The sequence below is a fragment of the Carettochelys insculpta genome, chromosome 1, assembly GCF_033958435.1.
Source record: "Carettochelys insculpta isolate YL-2023 chromosome 1, ASM3395843v1, whole genome shotgun sequence".
NCBI classification, from domain to species: domain Eukaryota; kingdom Metazoa; phylum Chordata; order Testudines; family Carettochelyidae; genus Carettochelys; species Carettochelys insculpta.
The window spans coordinates 329,637,642-329,654,608 of NC_134137.1; the positions used below are offsets into that span (position 1 = coordinate 329,637,642).

The 16,967-nt window shown below is 47.3% G+C and overlaps 1 protein-coding gene across 1 annotated transcript in view; it reads left to right on the plus strand.

The window, feature by feature from the left end:
* The window catches only part of FOXP2 (forkhead box P2), a 659,870-nt gene that overhangs the window by 108,677 nt on the left and 534,226 nt on the right, over positions 1-16,967 (plus strand). The window contains exon 2 of the mRNA XM_074984096.1: positions 1,130-1,271. The gene's annotated coding sequence lies outside the window, so the exon portion shown is untranslated. The remainder of the gene's footprint in view (positions 1-1,129; positions 1,272-16,967) is intronic.

Sequence of the window (16,967 nt, forward strand, 5' to 3'; positions counted from 1 at the left end):
GTTATGCAGAATAGTGTGAAGGGCCTGTTATATTCCTCTGACAAATCTGGCACATATGGGGAGAATTAATTAACATGTTTTCCTGTAAATGACATGCAATTTTATGACAGCAAAAAGTTTTTGTTCCTCATATCAATCATTCACTCTCTGCTGGTTCAAAAGGCTCCCCTCAAGGAATATACATTGATCTGCACATATCCAAAATACAGCAATTGCATTGCTGTACTCTAGAGATTAAAGTGAAAAAAAGATATGTATGTTTAACAATAAGAAGGAATATTAAAATACAAAATACCTAGTTTTTTTAAGACTTGCTCTAGCAAGGAAACTTGGGTTACACAAAAGCTGATGAGCTTTTGGGTAAGGATTAAACCATATTGGAAATATATTAGGTGAGACCATGGACTCTAAAAGATGAGATTAGCTGGGAACTGGAGACATATTAGACTTTTGGTCTCTATTTCAGCACTTCGTTATGGTTAACCTGAGAGAATAGAGCAAGGAAAAATGTTATTTTGCTTCCTCATGTTAGTATTTTGTGTGGTCCAACTGTTCGGCTTAGATGATTTCCACTTGCGCAGATAGGTTTTCTCCTGCTTTCTGGTTTCAAAATTTAAAAAAGTTTGTTTGTGTGCTGTAAAATGGAGTGCAGTGGGATGCCAGTCTGTGTAGCCAGACACTATAAGGTTGTATAACAACGAGGAGAACAATAAGAGTAACAACAATATTTATTAATGATGTGCAACACTCAGAACGGGATGTTGGTTCTGATGAGCATCCAGAACCTCAGGTATTTATCTGAACCCATCCAAACTAATATGAATTTCTCAGAACTGTAAAATAGGATTGGAAATACTAGAATATATGTTTTGGTTTCAGAGTTGTTAGGTTTTTTTTTTTATGGTGCCTAGCCATGAAGTAGGAGATTGATTTGCATGTCTTTACGTAGTTGAATCTGGAAGGTGCATAAATCAGGAGGTTTACTCATCCCCCACCAAGTGAACTGCATATGTGTATATAAGTATAATTTTCAGTAAATACACTGAATTGTGTTTAAAATTATTATAGTCATCTGACAGAGGACCCGAAGTGACGCACTTACATCTGACTTTATTCCCTTTTTGCCTAGATAACTAGAGGCTGAGGAAACTTCATCCTTACCTGCTGAAGAAGTGAACGACACTACTTGGAGAAAGCGCTAGAGTAAGCAGAAGGACAAAGGCTGTTCCCTCCCTCAGTACAGGGAGGAGAAGAAGAGACCCCAAGGAGATGTAAGTGATTTTTATATTTGTGGCTGCTACTAATGTGAGTATTATATGCAGTGCATAATACAATACTACAGCAATGATATTATTTAAAAAGTTAAATATAGTATTGGAAAATGCTATGTAGTTGCAGAAAGTTTGAAAGTGTGTGCCCTCGTGAGCATGATAGTCAGCTCCAGAATATTAATTCTTCCTGTAAGTGGTATAACTTTTTCTTTTGTGGAAATTGTGCATTAACAACAAATATTTGAGGCACATTTATTTTACACTTTTCAACTTACTATCTTTGTTGTCGTCTTAAAAACAAAAGAGAGGGATAGAGAGAGGGAGAGACGTGGTTTTGTGCTAGTGAATAGTAGTACTAGCCTTGGAGGTAAGAGGCTCCTGGGCACTGCAAAATGAAAGAACACCTCTCTTTATACTTCGCTGGGTGATCAGTGATGCTGAATCAAACCTCTGACTTACTTCACTGTTATTTATTCTAGTTATCGGATATTACTGCTTTGTTGCTGTTTCCTATTTAGCATTTCACATTAGGGAAAAGGATGATTAAAATAATTTTTCATTCTAAATTCCAAACACAATAGGAAATATTCACAAACTAGTAGGATGTAAACATGTCTTTTAACTACTTGTACTAAATATTTGAGGCATGTGATGTATTTAAAAATCTCTATTGCTATTTTTGAAAGCTTAAAAAATATTGTCATGACTGTTTTGTCAGACACCAAGCATTAGATGTGGGTTGGAAGGTATCATGTTAACTCTGTCATTGGAGTAACTGGCATGTATGAAGACATTAAAGTGGAGCATGGGATAAGCTTTTCCAAGTGAGTTTTAGGAGCGGGTGGGAGAAGTAGGAGAAGGCTGAGCTTTGCACAACATTTCATTTTGTGACACAATTTTTAATAGTTTTATCTACCTCTCCTTTGCTCTTTGAGTTTATTTTTACCTCTGATTTTGGCTTCAATACCAGTAGTTGTCATCTGTAAAAGTTTTAGAGGGGTAGCCATGTTAGTCTGTATCTGCAAAAACGCCTGTGGCACCTTATAGACTAACAGATATAAAACAGACACCCAACATGGAGAATTTCAGCCTGAACATTTACAGTTCGTGGGCTTTCATGGGTTTATGCTCCAATATATTTGTTAGTCTATAAGGTGCCACTGGATTTCCTGTGCTTTTTGTAAAAGTTAAGAGATCTTATAAATATTTTTCATTTTTATTTTGTAAGTGCTGGTGACATATTAAGCATATATAGCATGAAAGTCCGTGGAAGTCAATGAAAAGACTCTCTCTTTGATTTCAGTGGACTTTAGGATCTGTCAAATTCAAAAACAAACTTGACTTACTTGTTAAAAATGATTTTTTTTCTTCTGTGTGTGAACGAGATGGCACAACTAAACTATTACCCAATATGTAAGAGAGACAGAAGTAGGTAGAAATACCCAGGGTCTGATGAATCTACCCTATCACACTTAACGAAACTAGCTGAAGGAATCTTAGAACCATTAATGATGATCTTCAAGAAGTCCTGGATGGTGGGTGAGGTCCCAGAAGACTGGCTACACAATAGTATTACAGAAAAGGCTCTGGGGCTATGGAGGATTGCAAACAGAATATGACCCATAATGTGATTCAGCTGTAAAAACAGCTAATGTCATTCAGACATGTGTTAACTGGATCATTCTCTGTAAGATGCAGGAAGTAATTGTTCCACTACATTTGGCATTGGTAAGGTCTCTGCTAGAGTACTGCGACCTGCTTTGCGTACCATTCTTTAAGAAAGGTGTGGACAAATTGGAGAGTCCAGAGGAATGTAACAAAAATGAAAATAAGTTTAGAAGACGACCTATGAGGAAGGATTAAAAATGGAGCATGTTTAGTCTCGAGAAGGGTGTCTGAGGGGACTTGATAACAGTCTCCAGTATGCTAAAGGCTGTTATTAAGGGGACTGTGATCAGTTAGGCTGTATCTACATGGCCAAATTATTTCCAAATAACAGTACTTGTTTCTAAATAACTTTGGCAGTGTCTAAATGATGCACACATTCTTTCAAAATAAAATCAAAATGATGGGTGTGTTATTCCAATTCTGGTAAACATAATTCTTCAAGGAATAATGCTGTTTCAAAATAGGTACTATTAAGACACAGAATAGCACTATTTTGAAATAAGCCATAATGGGCTCTAATGGCAGTATTTCAAAATAGTGCTATGTGTCCAGATATGCTATTTCAAAATAGCTGGGTGCTATTTTGAAATGCAATTTGCATGTGGTTGTGTTATTTTGAAGTAAGGCTGTCATGTAGATGTAGCCTTATTCTCCATGTCCACTGTAGTAGGAATCAGCTTTATTTGCATCAAGGGAGATTTAGGTTAGATATAAGGAAAAACTTTCTAATTATAAGTTAGTTAAGACCTGGAATAGACTTCCCAGGGATATAGTGGAATCCAGGCCACTGGATGTTTTTAAGAACAGGTGAGACAAACACCTCTCAGGCATGGTTGAGGTATAATTGAGCCTGCCTCACATGAAACTAGATTACAATGACTCTTGAAGTCTCTTCCATCTGTACATTTCTATGATTTTATGAATAAATTAACAAAAGGAGCAAGCACTGTCCTTAAGAAAAAAAGACTGTGGCCACACGAGCCGCTCATTTCGAAAATTATTTTGAAATGAGGGGCAATTTTGAAATGAGCAGGAGAGCGACTATACAACAATTTGCTCCTTTCGAAATTAATTTTGAAATGAAAAGGCCTTCATTTTGAAATCGTTATTCCTCGCCTGTGTTGGGAATATCGCCTCCTTTAGATGTTAATTTTGAAATGAAATAAAATGTGTGTAGCCGCTCCCTGGCTGCCATTTCAAAATGAGAAGACCTCCACAGAGCCGGCCCCTCCCAGTAGCAGCCAGAGCTCTATGGCTGTCAGCTGCAGGGACACGGAAACCCCGTGCAGGAAGCTGACAGTGTGCTGGCAGGCATAGGAGGAGGAGGTGGCCAGATGACACTCCCTAGCACCCTCAGAGAGCGACACCCCTCTGTGGCCAGGTGGATGGCTAGCAGCCAAGACCCCCAGGATCCCTGTGGAGCCAAGGAGTCTGGGCAGCAGGGCTCCCAGGGCTCTGGGCAGCCCCCAAAGAGGAGGGGGGCCCTCTGGCTGGAAGCTGAAGTCTGGGATCTGCTGGCTGTCTGTGGTGATGAGGACATCCTGCTCAGGATGGAGGGGCGGAAGAGAAACGCGGACGCCTTTGCCCGCCTTGCCAGCAACCTCACCCCAAGGGGCCACCCCCTGCAGACCCCCAACCAGGTCCACTCCAAAGTGAAGGAGCTGTCGCAGGGTTGTGCCCGAGCAAGGGAGGCAGCCAGGCAGTCAGGGGCAGTGTCAGCCACCTGCTCTTACTTTAGGGAGCTCCACCACCTGCTGGGACCCAGATAGGCTGCACCACCCGAGGAGACCCTGGACACGTCGGAGCTGAAGGGGCAGAGTGAGGAGCCTGCTGGCACCGGGGACAGTGACAGTGGGAGCGAGGGACTGCTGTGCACTGCCAAGCCCTCCGAGGGCCCTAGCTGGCCTAACTCCACTTGGGCCTCCCCTGAACCACCCAAGGAATCCTCAGGTAGGACTGGGCATGGGGTGCCTGGTCATGGGGTGGGGGGAAATGGTCCCTGAATGGGCCAGGGCACACAGCCACAGGCCAGGGACTCAGGGATGGTCGTCATTGCTGCCGGGGTGGGGGAGGGGGGGTGCATGGGGCCATGGGCTGCCATGAGGGTCAGAAGCCCAGGAGGGCTGGGGCAGCCACTCTGATGGCCCCATGTTGACGGACCCCCACAGAAGACAGGCCACCCCAGAGCCCCTCACCACAAGCAGGGTGGGATGGTGGTGGGGACAAGGCCACTGGCCCACGGTACCTGGGCTTAGACTGACGGGGCACCACCTTCTCGCCTTATGTCTTCACAGCCTCGGCATCTGCCAGCCACCCCAGCACCCCGGACATGCCCAGGAGCCCTGCAGCAGCAGAGGGGGGCAAGGGGGCGACACCTCCCTGGACCGGGCACTATGGTGGGAGGAGCTGCTGCCGCAGCTGGGCAGATGATCTGGCGGCAGCCCACACAGATGCATGGTGGGAACAGAACCACTTGCCACCCGCCCGATTGATGGCCTTTCCCCTAGCACCCCCACTGCCACACCCTTCCTTCCTTCACCTGCCCCTCCTCTTCCCCGGCTCCCCCCTCCACCCCATCCTCCCCCTTGTCCCCAGCCCCCCCTGCTCCCCTTCTGCCTCCCTGCCCTTGCAGCTCTGCTCCCAGCCAACATGACCCCAGCTGAGCAGCAGGAGCTGGCGCGCTCGCTGTGGCCAGGCGAGCCCTGCCCGTCTGTGGCTCCCTGCCTCCTCCCCGGGAGTCAGAGCCCCTAGATACCCCAGTCCAGCCCTACCTCCCTGTTCCACCTGCCCCATCCCGGCCCCACCGTGGTCCCTGGACTTGGGGCAGTCGCGGCTCCAGGGGTCGTCGTGGCTCCCGACCAGCCACTCCAACGGAGGATTGAGGCCCCCCGCCCCCCATGTATATAGTTCATTCCCACCCCCCATGTAAATAGTCACATGTTCTTTGTGTTCCAGAAATAGCAGTTGAATTTATTTAACAGTGATATATGTCCTGCCTCGGGTGGGGATGGCAAGGGGGGTGCTGGTGGGGAAGGGGTGAGAATGGGGGTGGGTGGGAATTGCATGGAGTGAGCCGGGCCAGGTCATGGGGGCCCCCAGGAAAAGGCCTCCCAGAGGGCCCCCCGCACGTGTACCCCTTCCCGGTACACCTGGTGACATGGGACCGCACCTGGCTGCTCATAGTGCGGTATGGCCTCAGCTGACCAGTGTGCCACAAAGAGCTCCTGCATGCTCTCCACAAGGTTGTGGAGTGCACAGCAGGTGCCCACAACTGCAGGCACGCTGGGCAGGCTTACCTCCAGGCACATCAGGAGGCACCTGAAATGTGCCTTCAGACGGCCAACTGCCTGCTCCACAGTGTTCCTGGTCTGGTTGAGGCAGGCAATGAAGAGGTCCTGGTTCTCACTGGTGTGTCCCATGTAGGGGCACATTAGCCAGGCCTGGAGTGGGTAGGCAGCATTGGCAATGATGCACGGGGGCATGGTCATGTCCCTGACCAGCAGCTCCCTTGGGGGGATGTAGGCGCCCTCTGCCATCCTGTAGCCAAGCCACGAGTTCCACAGGACACGAGCATAGTGGGCTCTGCCCGGCCGGCCCACACAGATGTCCATGAACCATCCTCAGGCATCTGTGAGGGCCTGGAGGACAACAGAGTGGTAGCCCTTTCAGTTGATGTACTATCCCCAGTTGTGTGGTGGGGCCTGGATGGTGATGTGAGTGCTGTCCAATGCACCGATACAGCTGGGGAATCCCAGCTGTTGGAAGCCAGCCATGGCAGCGTCCATGTCTCCAAGGCGGATCAGGTGGCACAGGAGGATCCTGTTGATGGCGGCGACCACCTGTAGGGTAGAGGGCACAGGCACCTGTGAGTGTGTGGTAGCATATGGGGGATCCCATCCCCAGGGTCCTGCTCCCTGGGACCCCACTCCTTGGGATCCCCCTCCCCAGGACCCCACCATGGGTGTGTGGCCCCCGGTGCCTTACCTCAAAGAGGACGATGCCAACGGTGGCCTTCCCCACCCCAAATTGGTGGCCAACCGAGTGGTTGCTGTCTGGGGTGGCCAGTTTCCACAGGGCAATGGCCACTCATTTCTCCAGGGGGAGTGTGGGCCGCATGCGGGTGTCCTGGTGGCGAAGTGCTGGTGCCAGCCAATGGCAGAGCTCCAAGAACGTGGCCCGAGTCATCCAGAAGTTGCGGACCCACTGGTCATCGTCCCACTCTCCGGGGATGATGTCGTCCCACCATTCCCCGCTGGTGGGGTACTGCTAGAGGTGACGGTGGGGCTGGAACAGGGGGTGCTCTGGATGCACTATGGGGAGGAGCCTGCAGGAGGCTGGCCACGTGTCGGGCAGCATGTACCCTCATATGGCATGCTGTCAGGATGGCCATCAGGCTGGCCATGATGTCCAAGGTGTCGCTGTCAGTGAAGTGCTGCGGGTCCATGGTAGGCAGTGGTGTGGTGGCTAACCAAGGCTTTGCCGACTGCTGTGCTGGAGGTCGAGTGCTGCAAGCAGCCAGGGTCCTCAGCATGTGCACAGGGCCCTTTAAGGGGTCAGCTGGCCCATGCTCCAGGAAAGGCTTGTTGGCCATTTAACCCTGCCCTCGCCATTTCCTGCCCTGTTATTTCAAAATGAAGCTCTGTCTGTGTAACCGCTCCATTTAGAAATGACTGGGAGTCTTTTCGATGTTGCGCATTTCCTGTGTAGTCACTTCCATAGCACGTATTTCGAAATAGCTTATTTCGAAGTGACGGATAGGGATAAGCCCTTTGGTTGTCACTCCCTAGTGTGGCCACAGCCAAAGCGTATGACTTTTATTGTGAGCAGAGCTAGTAGCAAACTTATAGTTAAAGATATCTAACACTTTCAGCTATATGACATGATTGTTAGCGCTTATAACTTGGCCAAACTGTAACTGTTCTGGCTGGAATTCTGCATGCTGGGTGTCTGCTTTAGGCTGAACTTCTTTAATTTCAACAAGAACAGTTTTGCCATTTCTGAGAATGAAGTTAGAGAAAACATTGTTTTTAAAACAAATCTTTGCTTTGGAGTGGAGACTTGAAATTTGATCTGGGATCGCCACCAAATCAGGAATGTGTCTTTTGCCATTTCTGTAAAAAGTCACCCTTAAATTGTCTTCATTATAAGCCTCTGAAAGCTGCCCTTTGTACATGCACAGTGCAGGCTTGTTAGAGTTTGGCTGCGAGATTTTCAAAACATTCTTTTTGTACTGAGCAGACTTCACTTCCACACAGGTAATTGAACATGCTCTGGCTTGGGGCTAAACAGGACTTTTGCTGCAGTTACGGCTTTTAGCTGCTGGAGCACACTCTGAGCCTGGACTACAGGAGCAAAAAATGTAGTGCTCTCTCTTCTGATGTCCAGGTAGCATGGAAGACCAAGAAGTGACTTCAGTGGGATGCGGAGAACTGTGCATTTGAGGCGTGACTAGCAGATCATGTAATTACACTATCAACTGCCATTTTTTCCACACAATCCCTATCTTATTCAGTACATAGGATGTATGATGCTCAAGGACTGAATCAGGGCTTGTAGGAAATGAGACTATTGTCATGGATTCATAGATTCAGAGGCCAGAATGGATCATTATGATTGTCTAGTGTGATCTCCTGTGCCCACAGGACTTGCCCAAAATAATTTCAAGAGCACATCCGTAGGACCCCAGTGTCATTTGCTGCGTAGATTGAAAGTTGTGTAACAAATTAGGCAAGGGAGAAGGGACGGGCTTTTGGTTTACGTAATTGAGTGTCACCCTGGAGAAACGGATTCTCTCTCTGCCAGAGTATGAGGAGCCATGCAGACAATTGTATCTCCTTTTCATTCTTAGCGCTGCAGGACCAGAGTCAGAATCCTTTACGTCCATGGATACCTCTGTGTTTCTTTTGCACAATCAGAAACTGTTTAAATACTATGTGTCAGTCATTCACATGTGGAAGTCACAGGAATTGGCACCCAAAGAAGAAAAGGAGATTATGTACCTATAATTGGAGATTCTTTTATTTACGTGACCCATATGTGCTTTACACTGCTCACCCTCCTCCTCCTTAAGTTTGTCTTTATGATTAATGATTAGAGAAGAATTGGATATTTGTCAGTCAGCACTTCCCTTTGTGCCATAATTCAGAGGGTAATTACACAGGTACTGATTAAAGAATACTGCTTGCTCCAAATCTTCCATCTCATGGTACACATGTGTACCCATATGTGGAATATACATAAGGACAACACATCTCAAAGACCTCCCATTATACATAAAGCACTCTCTGGCACAGTACTTGCTATCTCAAGATGGTGGGTTTCCCTGTGGTGCAGACTTTTGAGTTACAGGCCGTGTCTACACTAGCCCCAAACTTCGAAATGGCCATGTAAATGACCATTTTGAAGTTTACTAATGAAGCGCTGAAATACATATTCAGCGCCTCATTAGCATGCGGGTGACCGCGGCACTTCAAAATTGATGTGGCTCGCCGCTGTGCGGCTCGTCCAGATGGGGCTCCTTTTCGAAAGGACCCTGCCTACTTTGAAGTCCCCTTATTCCCATCTGCTCATAGGAATAAGGGGACTTCGAAGTAGGTGGGGTCCTTTCGAAAAGGAGCCCCATCGGGACGAGCCATGTCAATTTCGAAGTGCTGCGGCTGCCCGTATGCTAATGAGGTGCTGAATATGTATTTTAGCACTTCATTAGTAAACTTCGAAATGGCTGTTTACATGCCCATTTCGAAGTTTGGGGCTAGTGTAGACATAGCCACGGTGAAGTTAACCCAGTACCAGCTGTGTCCCTAATGATAGGTCTTTTATACAAGTTAATCACATTATTAATTCCCTAAGCTGTTGCTGTCTGATTATAGTATTTAAACACTCCCACTCCCACTCGACACCAAATAAGCGGACCCCTATATTAAGCTTTTTTCAATGTAATGTCACAAAGTCCAAGTTCCTTTTTATTCAAAAGGACCAAAGAGATGCCACAGGTCAATTCTTCCTTAGATCTCCTTCCTGTATTGAATAATGCGAAGTTCAGACTTATTCTGTAGTGATCTCATGTAGGCTTTATTCAATACATTTTTATGAAGCAAGTGATACTTGCACAGTACTAAAATAATAAAGACACAGATGAAAACATAAACTTGGGTTACTATCTCATAAAACTTCTGTTCAACATAACAAAGTCTTCTAGTTTCAGCTTCTGAGACTTCTTATCCCAGCTTTGTCAGATAGGGGTCTTTTACCTGGCAAACAAAGCCCTTAATTCCTGGAGTCCAAGCTGTTTCCTTCCACCAGGGAACTTTTATTTGAAAAATCCTGCCAGGTGAATGTTCTGACTGCAGGGTTCACGTATGCAAAGTTGATAGTGGGCGGTCCAGGTAACCCTTTGAAATCCATCTGTGTGACATATTCATGGGATGGAAGCTTCCCCTTCCCGACTCTCATGTAAACTGATTTCTACTGGCTATATTAAGACTCAGAGTTTTTCCTGTGAACATGTTGCTCATGTATTAATTAACAGGTAATAGTAGGAGTGTATTACTGCACTGGTAACTGACAATGACCAAAAATTTCAAATGGGTGCTTAAGGGTACTGCAGGAACCTTGCACTTTTAAAAATTAGGTGATCTATCTTAAATATAAACTTTGGGTCCTAACTTTAAGCATTGAATTTTGAAAATTTTGTTCAGTGTGCCCATTTTTGATGTGTGCAATTTCTAGGGTTCTGCTGTCACGCACACAGATTCCCAGGTTCATCTAGTGCGCTCTAACTGGGTTTGGTTAGAATAAGGGGTTTATTGAAAAGGGGGTAACTGACAAGGAGTTAACTAAAAGGGGGTTAACTGAGAAGGGGTTAACTAAAAAAGGGGGTTCACTAGAAAGGGGATTAACTAAAAAAGGGGCCCCGGTAGTGGGTCCGCCTGCAGCCCACCTGTCAGTACTGACATACAAACACACACAACTCTCTGTCCTGTAGAATGCAGAGGTTCAGCAGGGCACGCTTCCCAGCTGAGGCAGCTTGCTGTCAGAACTTCCTGGTCATTGGGCCGGAGCCCTTTTGGGGGTCCTGGGGCATCTTAGCCTCAGCCTTACACGAGGCCCTTACAGGCTCATGAACTAAGACATGAACACACCACGATACACAGTTAAGGGTATTTTTCCCTCTGACCACTGGGCAGGGTACTGGGTAAAAGAATGGATATGGTTGACGAACAAATAACAAGACGTAGACGAATTTAACACAATCAATAGTTTTGCTTACACAATTGAGCAGGTACAAAGATAAACCAATAAACTGTTGCATTATGTTGCTAGAGCTATACTTATACAGTTTTCTGCGCGGTACCGAAAGGTATTCGCACACTACTCTATCTATCTTGTGGGGGGGGGCAGCATAGGTTGATCACTCCTTGGCGCAAACGACACTGGGCTTCTCCAGAGCATCGGATGTCCCCCCTTTGGGGGTTGCTGTTATGCTCCTTTATGTGATTTTTGATGTCACTACTTCCTGGCGTGATGTATGCCTGTACACCAATCATTTTACAACACATTTCACTTGGTCCCTTATTTGGGATGTGGAATGGGGAGGGCCCACCATCCTTCGCTTGATTATCCCATTCATTAAGTCATGTGTGAATAACTGCTCCTGCTCCTCCAGGCTTCGTGCTTATTGCATGCGGTCAAAGAGGCCCCCCTGCTTCCCTTCTTTCTTGTCTCTTATGAGACACTTCCCCATTTTCTTCAGCCGAAATTACAAGTTCAGTGCCTGAGCTATGCACCCGAGGTCGTTCATGCTGATGTGGTCTGACCGACATTTGACATCTTTGAGTGACACGTGAAAGTCTGATGTTCCATGAAGAACCTGGTCTAATACCTGTTGAATTCAGAGACCTTCCTTTTGAGTGCAATAGATAATTGAATTGGACCCATGGAGTCTAAGATCCAGTGCCGTAACTAACTAATTTTGAGCCTGAAGCAATAATATAAAATTGCGCCCCCTCACGTTGCTGATGTGTGTGTGAGAGAGAGAGAACGAGAGAGAGGAATTATTGCCACCTTTACCTCTGTGCTGACTGCAGAACTGGACTTCCAGAGACACCCAGCTCTGAAGGCAGCACCTTTTCAGCGGCAGTGCAGAAATAAGGGTAACAATACAATATCATACCAGGCCCTCCGTTAATTTGCATTGCTACTAGTGTTGGTTTTGCCTTCAGAGCTGGACTCTGGGCCAGCACTTAGTGCCCGCCAGCTGCTCCTCTCTGAAGGCTACATTGCCACCACTAGCAGTGTAGAAGGGTCACTGTACTACAAGCTAAGTTTCCTGTAAGCTGTGCAGCTTCCCATTATGCATTGCTCTGGGATTTAGGTCTGCAGTGAAAAGAGATATCTCTACCTAAGCCCTGGAGCTGCCAAGGCTGGCGGAGGGCATCACCCTTCCTCACCAGTCACAGCTGGCAAGAGGGGAACCCCTCCCTGCCAGCCCTTGCAGAAATGTGGCCAGGCAAGCCTGAGCTCCAACCCTTACCCCACCTACCCCTGAGCACCTTCCTGTACTCCACACCCCTACCCCAGAGCTCCTCCCCAAACCAAAAGCCCCTCTCTTGCACCCCAAACTCCTCATCCCCAGACCCACCCCAGAGCCTAGACTGTCCCAGCCACAGCCTTAGCACCCTAAATTTCTGCCACAACCTTGAGCTACCTTCCACCCTTCGAACCCCTTGGCCTCACTCCCACCACATTAATTTTGTTATGTACACTGATATGAAGGTGATGTGTCACCCGTCAACTCCACAATGGAGGTGCACATAAAGAGAATTCATTCAGCTTGGGTTTGGAAAAGTTAGGAGGGGGATCACTGACTGCAACCATACCCTACAATAAGCATGTGACACCTCTGTCTCAAACTCCTTTTGGTCACAACACCGATAATTTTGATGCTGTGAAGTTTGAGATATAAGACAGCTAAAATAATGGAATTTGCAATTTTTAAAATCCTACGCCCATAAAATGGATCAAAATGAACCATGAATTTGGTAGTGCCCTATTAATAGTAGAAGTACTAGAGCGGACAGACATCCAGAGTTATCAGCATTTAGTAACTGTAGTGTATGATTCTGATGAGAGCAAAGTCTAGTTCAAAACAATAAATCAATCCAGTGGCAACCAAAGCCTTGTTCCACTGTGATCACCAGAGGAGAGGAACTGGTGGCACCAGTTAGATAATTTCAACATTAGATAATTTGGGTGACATGAAAGATAGTGTAAATAAGTTTGGAGGAAGCCACTATAGTTATACAATTGTGAGACCTCATGGTATCCTTCTCTTGGGTTAGCACCAGCAGGCACAGTACCCTGAATGTTACAGGCACTAGATCACATGCGTGTTCTACTGTTACTAGTACTGTAAGAAGAGAGAGCTCCCTTTTGGTGCTGCTGATTCCTGAAACTTTTGTCCTCTCATCCAGGCAAAAAGCACCCACTCTCCTGACCTTCTTTTCAAAGTTTCTTCCTTGGTCCAGTATCCCTCCCTTCTGGGAGAAGCCACCTGTAGGGGCTGTTTCTGAATGAGCCACACATACAGAGACACCAACAGCACAGTAATTTGGTTACATTAAGGCAGCACTGCCTCCCAGACGTTAGGGTTAATAGTCTGATGTAAATTATCACAGATTTAAAGTTTAAAAGTTCAACATGCCTGCATATTCTTCATCTAGTTCAATGGTATGGGTTATATTTATCATACAAACAGACAACTCATAAGGAGCAGGGCTGTGATCTACGGTGAGCCTTCATAAATGGGGAACTGGGAGGAAAGGCATTCTGAAGATACTCCTGTATTTCACTGCTCAACTTCCCTATATCAGTAGACTCTGAAATTGATCAAATGAAATCCAAAAGTCACTAGCCATGGGGTAGGTTTTACAACCTAACCTCACTTATCTAACTTATTTAGTTCATTTGCCAACAGAGCACCAACTGAAAGAACCATAGAGTAAAGAAAATTGCAAGTTTGTATTGAGTTAAGAATGGGAGATTGATGTTCACTTCATTTTTAATACAGACTGCATATTTCCCCTCCCCAATGTATTTTATGTGCATATATTTAAACAGTTTTTGCCACTGTCTTCTGCAAATTCTACATATGATGTTAACTTTAGACTTATCTAAACTAATTTTATCCATCAGAGATGGTGCTGGACTGAGATTCTGAATACAGGTATCTTAAGAACAAGCAACCCCTTTACAAATGAAATGTGCGACACAGTGTGTATCACTGGCAATGAATTTTTCCATTTGTAATATACTTATCTTTAAGAATGATGTAAAATGGTCTGGCTATGGGAGCAACTGGCAGAGTGGAAGAAACCAACTAAAGATGCCATGAGTGCCTGAGCTGCTGCTTTTTCTGTAAGCAGTACTTCTTCTTTGAGTGGTCCCTGTGGGTGCTCCACAGTAGGTGTCGGGCTCGCCCGGCGCTGCAGATTGGAATTCTTCTAGCAGTTTCCACTGGATTGCTTATGCGCTGATGCGCGCCGCTCCCTTGCGCGCCCTCGGTCATGTGCGCGATCCGGTCCCCACCAGTTCCTTTTCAACCGCCAACGGCTGCAGACGGAATCCGCTCCGGCTCTTTAGCCTGAGACAGATAAGATAGTTGTTTTCCTTGTTAGCTTGTTTTTCTTTTCCTATTAAAAAAAAAAAAAGAAGAAAAAAAGAAAAAGGTAACAAAAAAAAAAAAAAAGCAAGGCATACAGTACAGTAGAGAGAAGAGGAGCGGAGGGAAGGGGAGCGGACAAAGAAGGCTGTTTTAAGCCGTCCGCTACCTTGAGGGCTGTGAATGTTATCTGGGTGGTAGAACGCGCTAATTAGTGGCTAAGTACCCGATTAACAGTAAAGACTCACCGCGATGGCTTCCTCGGGGTTTAAGAAGTGTGAGTCATGCCGCGAGGCTATGCCGGCCTCTGATGGGCATAGTGAGTACATTCGTTGCCTGGGGGAGTCTCATGTTACCAAGAAGTGTTCGCACTGCGCTAAGCTTACAGCCAGGGCCAGGAAGGACAGAGAAATGAGGCTCAAAATGATCTTGTTTGATAAGGCCCTCCAGCCTGAGCCGCCGGAGAAGCCTCACACAGAAGGGCCCTCTGAGTCACATAAAAGGAAGGCAGCGTCTTTGACCCCTTCTGTGCAGAAGAAGAAGAAACTCTCCCTGGCTCGATCCTTGCCGGCGGTCCCAGCAAGCAGGACAAGTGGAACGCAGAGCCCTCATCCGCCAGCTGGTGAAAGCGGCAGCGCAGTAGCGCACGTGGCCGAGGCCGGGCCTCCGACTATACAGCAGTCAGCACAGAAGGCACCGCGAGCGCCAGCGGGGCAAGCGCCGGAATCAGCGGCGCCACCGCATGCAGCACCGGCTCTCGCGGCACTGACAGCGCAGGGGCACCCAGCACGGGGCCTACCGGCACTGGAGGAAGCTACCAACATGGCACCGCTGATGACGGTACCGAGTGCGGTGCCGACAACGGGGCCGAGATCCCCGGCACAGGAGGGGGCAGCGCCCACCCTGCAGGGGAGGGGGAAGGCTAGAGCCAAAACCCGGCACCTCAGTCCATCTCCAGACAGGGCTGTCAGGCCCTTGTCACCCAGCCCCCCTCCCGAGATACACACGCCGCATCGCCGGGCAGCAACTCCACCAGCTTATTTCGGGCCTCCCTCTCCATTCCTCCAACCACTTTCGCCGTGGCTCAGGCCACCTTCACCATTTTTGGGCATGGATCCCCTTGAGTACTATCACAAACCAGCTTCACCATTATCAATGTCGTCACGGAGATTCCGCTCTCCCAGACATCATGGGTACACTCCCTGATCATGGTCCAGGTCTCCATCACTGGGCCCTTGCCCATGTTGCTATGGCCGTCCTCATCATACTGAACACCGACATCGGAGGTCCAGATCCAGGGGCAGATCCTCTCCCACTCCTCGTCAATACTCCCGTGTGCACTCTCACTCTGGGAGAGGAACGCAGTTGTCCCAGGGGGAATTGGGTCCAGAGTCCCAAGACTTTCCTTCACAGCCCACGACGGAGCAAGCATACCAGCGAACTCGGGAGCCAGAGGACTTGGGGGAGGCTTACCCCAGCGGTTCCTCCTCATCCTCCCCAGATGAGGCGATTGTCCCCGGGGATGTCTCCGCTCTGGATGACCTTAAACAATTCCAAGAGATGTTCAAAAGAGTAGCATACATGCAGGACATTCAAATAGCAGAGGTACAGGAGAAGCACCATAAACTCCTGAAAAATTTGAGACCCCTGGCTTCTTCTATAATCACTATCCCGCTGGACGAAGCCATTATGGAGTCAGCCACTAACATATGGCAGACTCCGGCCTCTATTCCGCCTACGAACAAAAGGGCAGATAAGAAGTACTTCTTCCCAGCCAAGGGCATGGAGTTCCTGTTTAGCCACCCACAACCCAATTCTTTGGTGGTCGAATCGTCCCAGTAGAGGTCGAAGACATCTCAGTACAAATCAGGGGGGTCGGATAAAGATGCTAAGAAATTAGAGCTGTTTGGCAGGAAGGTCTACTCCTCCTCTACCCTATTATTGAGAATGGCAAACTATGCGGCACATTTATCAAACCATAACTTTGACAATTACTCTAGACTCACTTCTCTCATGGATTCACTTCTGGAGGACAAGAAGCCAGTGTTAAAGGCGATTGTCCAAGAGGGCTATGCAGCATCGCGAATGGGAGTTCAGATTGCCCTGGACGTGGCAGACACAGTGGCATGCTCAACAGCCGCAGCAGTGGTAATGCGTAGGGAATCCTGGCTCCAGACGTCTGGTATCCCCAGAGATCTACAGGCGAAGATCGTGGATCTTCCGTTTGACAAGCAAAAGCTGTTTGCAGATTCAACCAACTCGGTCCTCCACTCTAGCAAAGATTCGAGGGCCACACTTAAGACCTGGGGTATCTACACTCCCCCATACAAGAAAAAGAAATTCTATCCTCAGCAAAGACGCCACGCTTA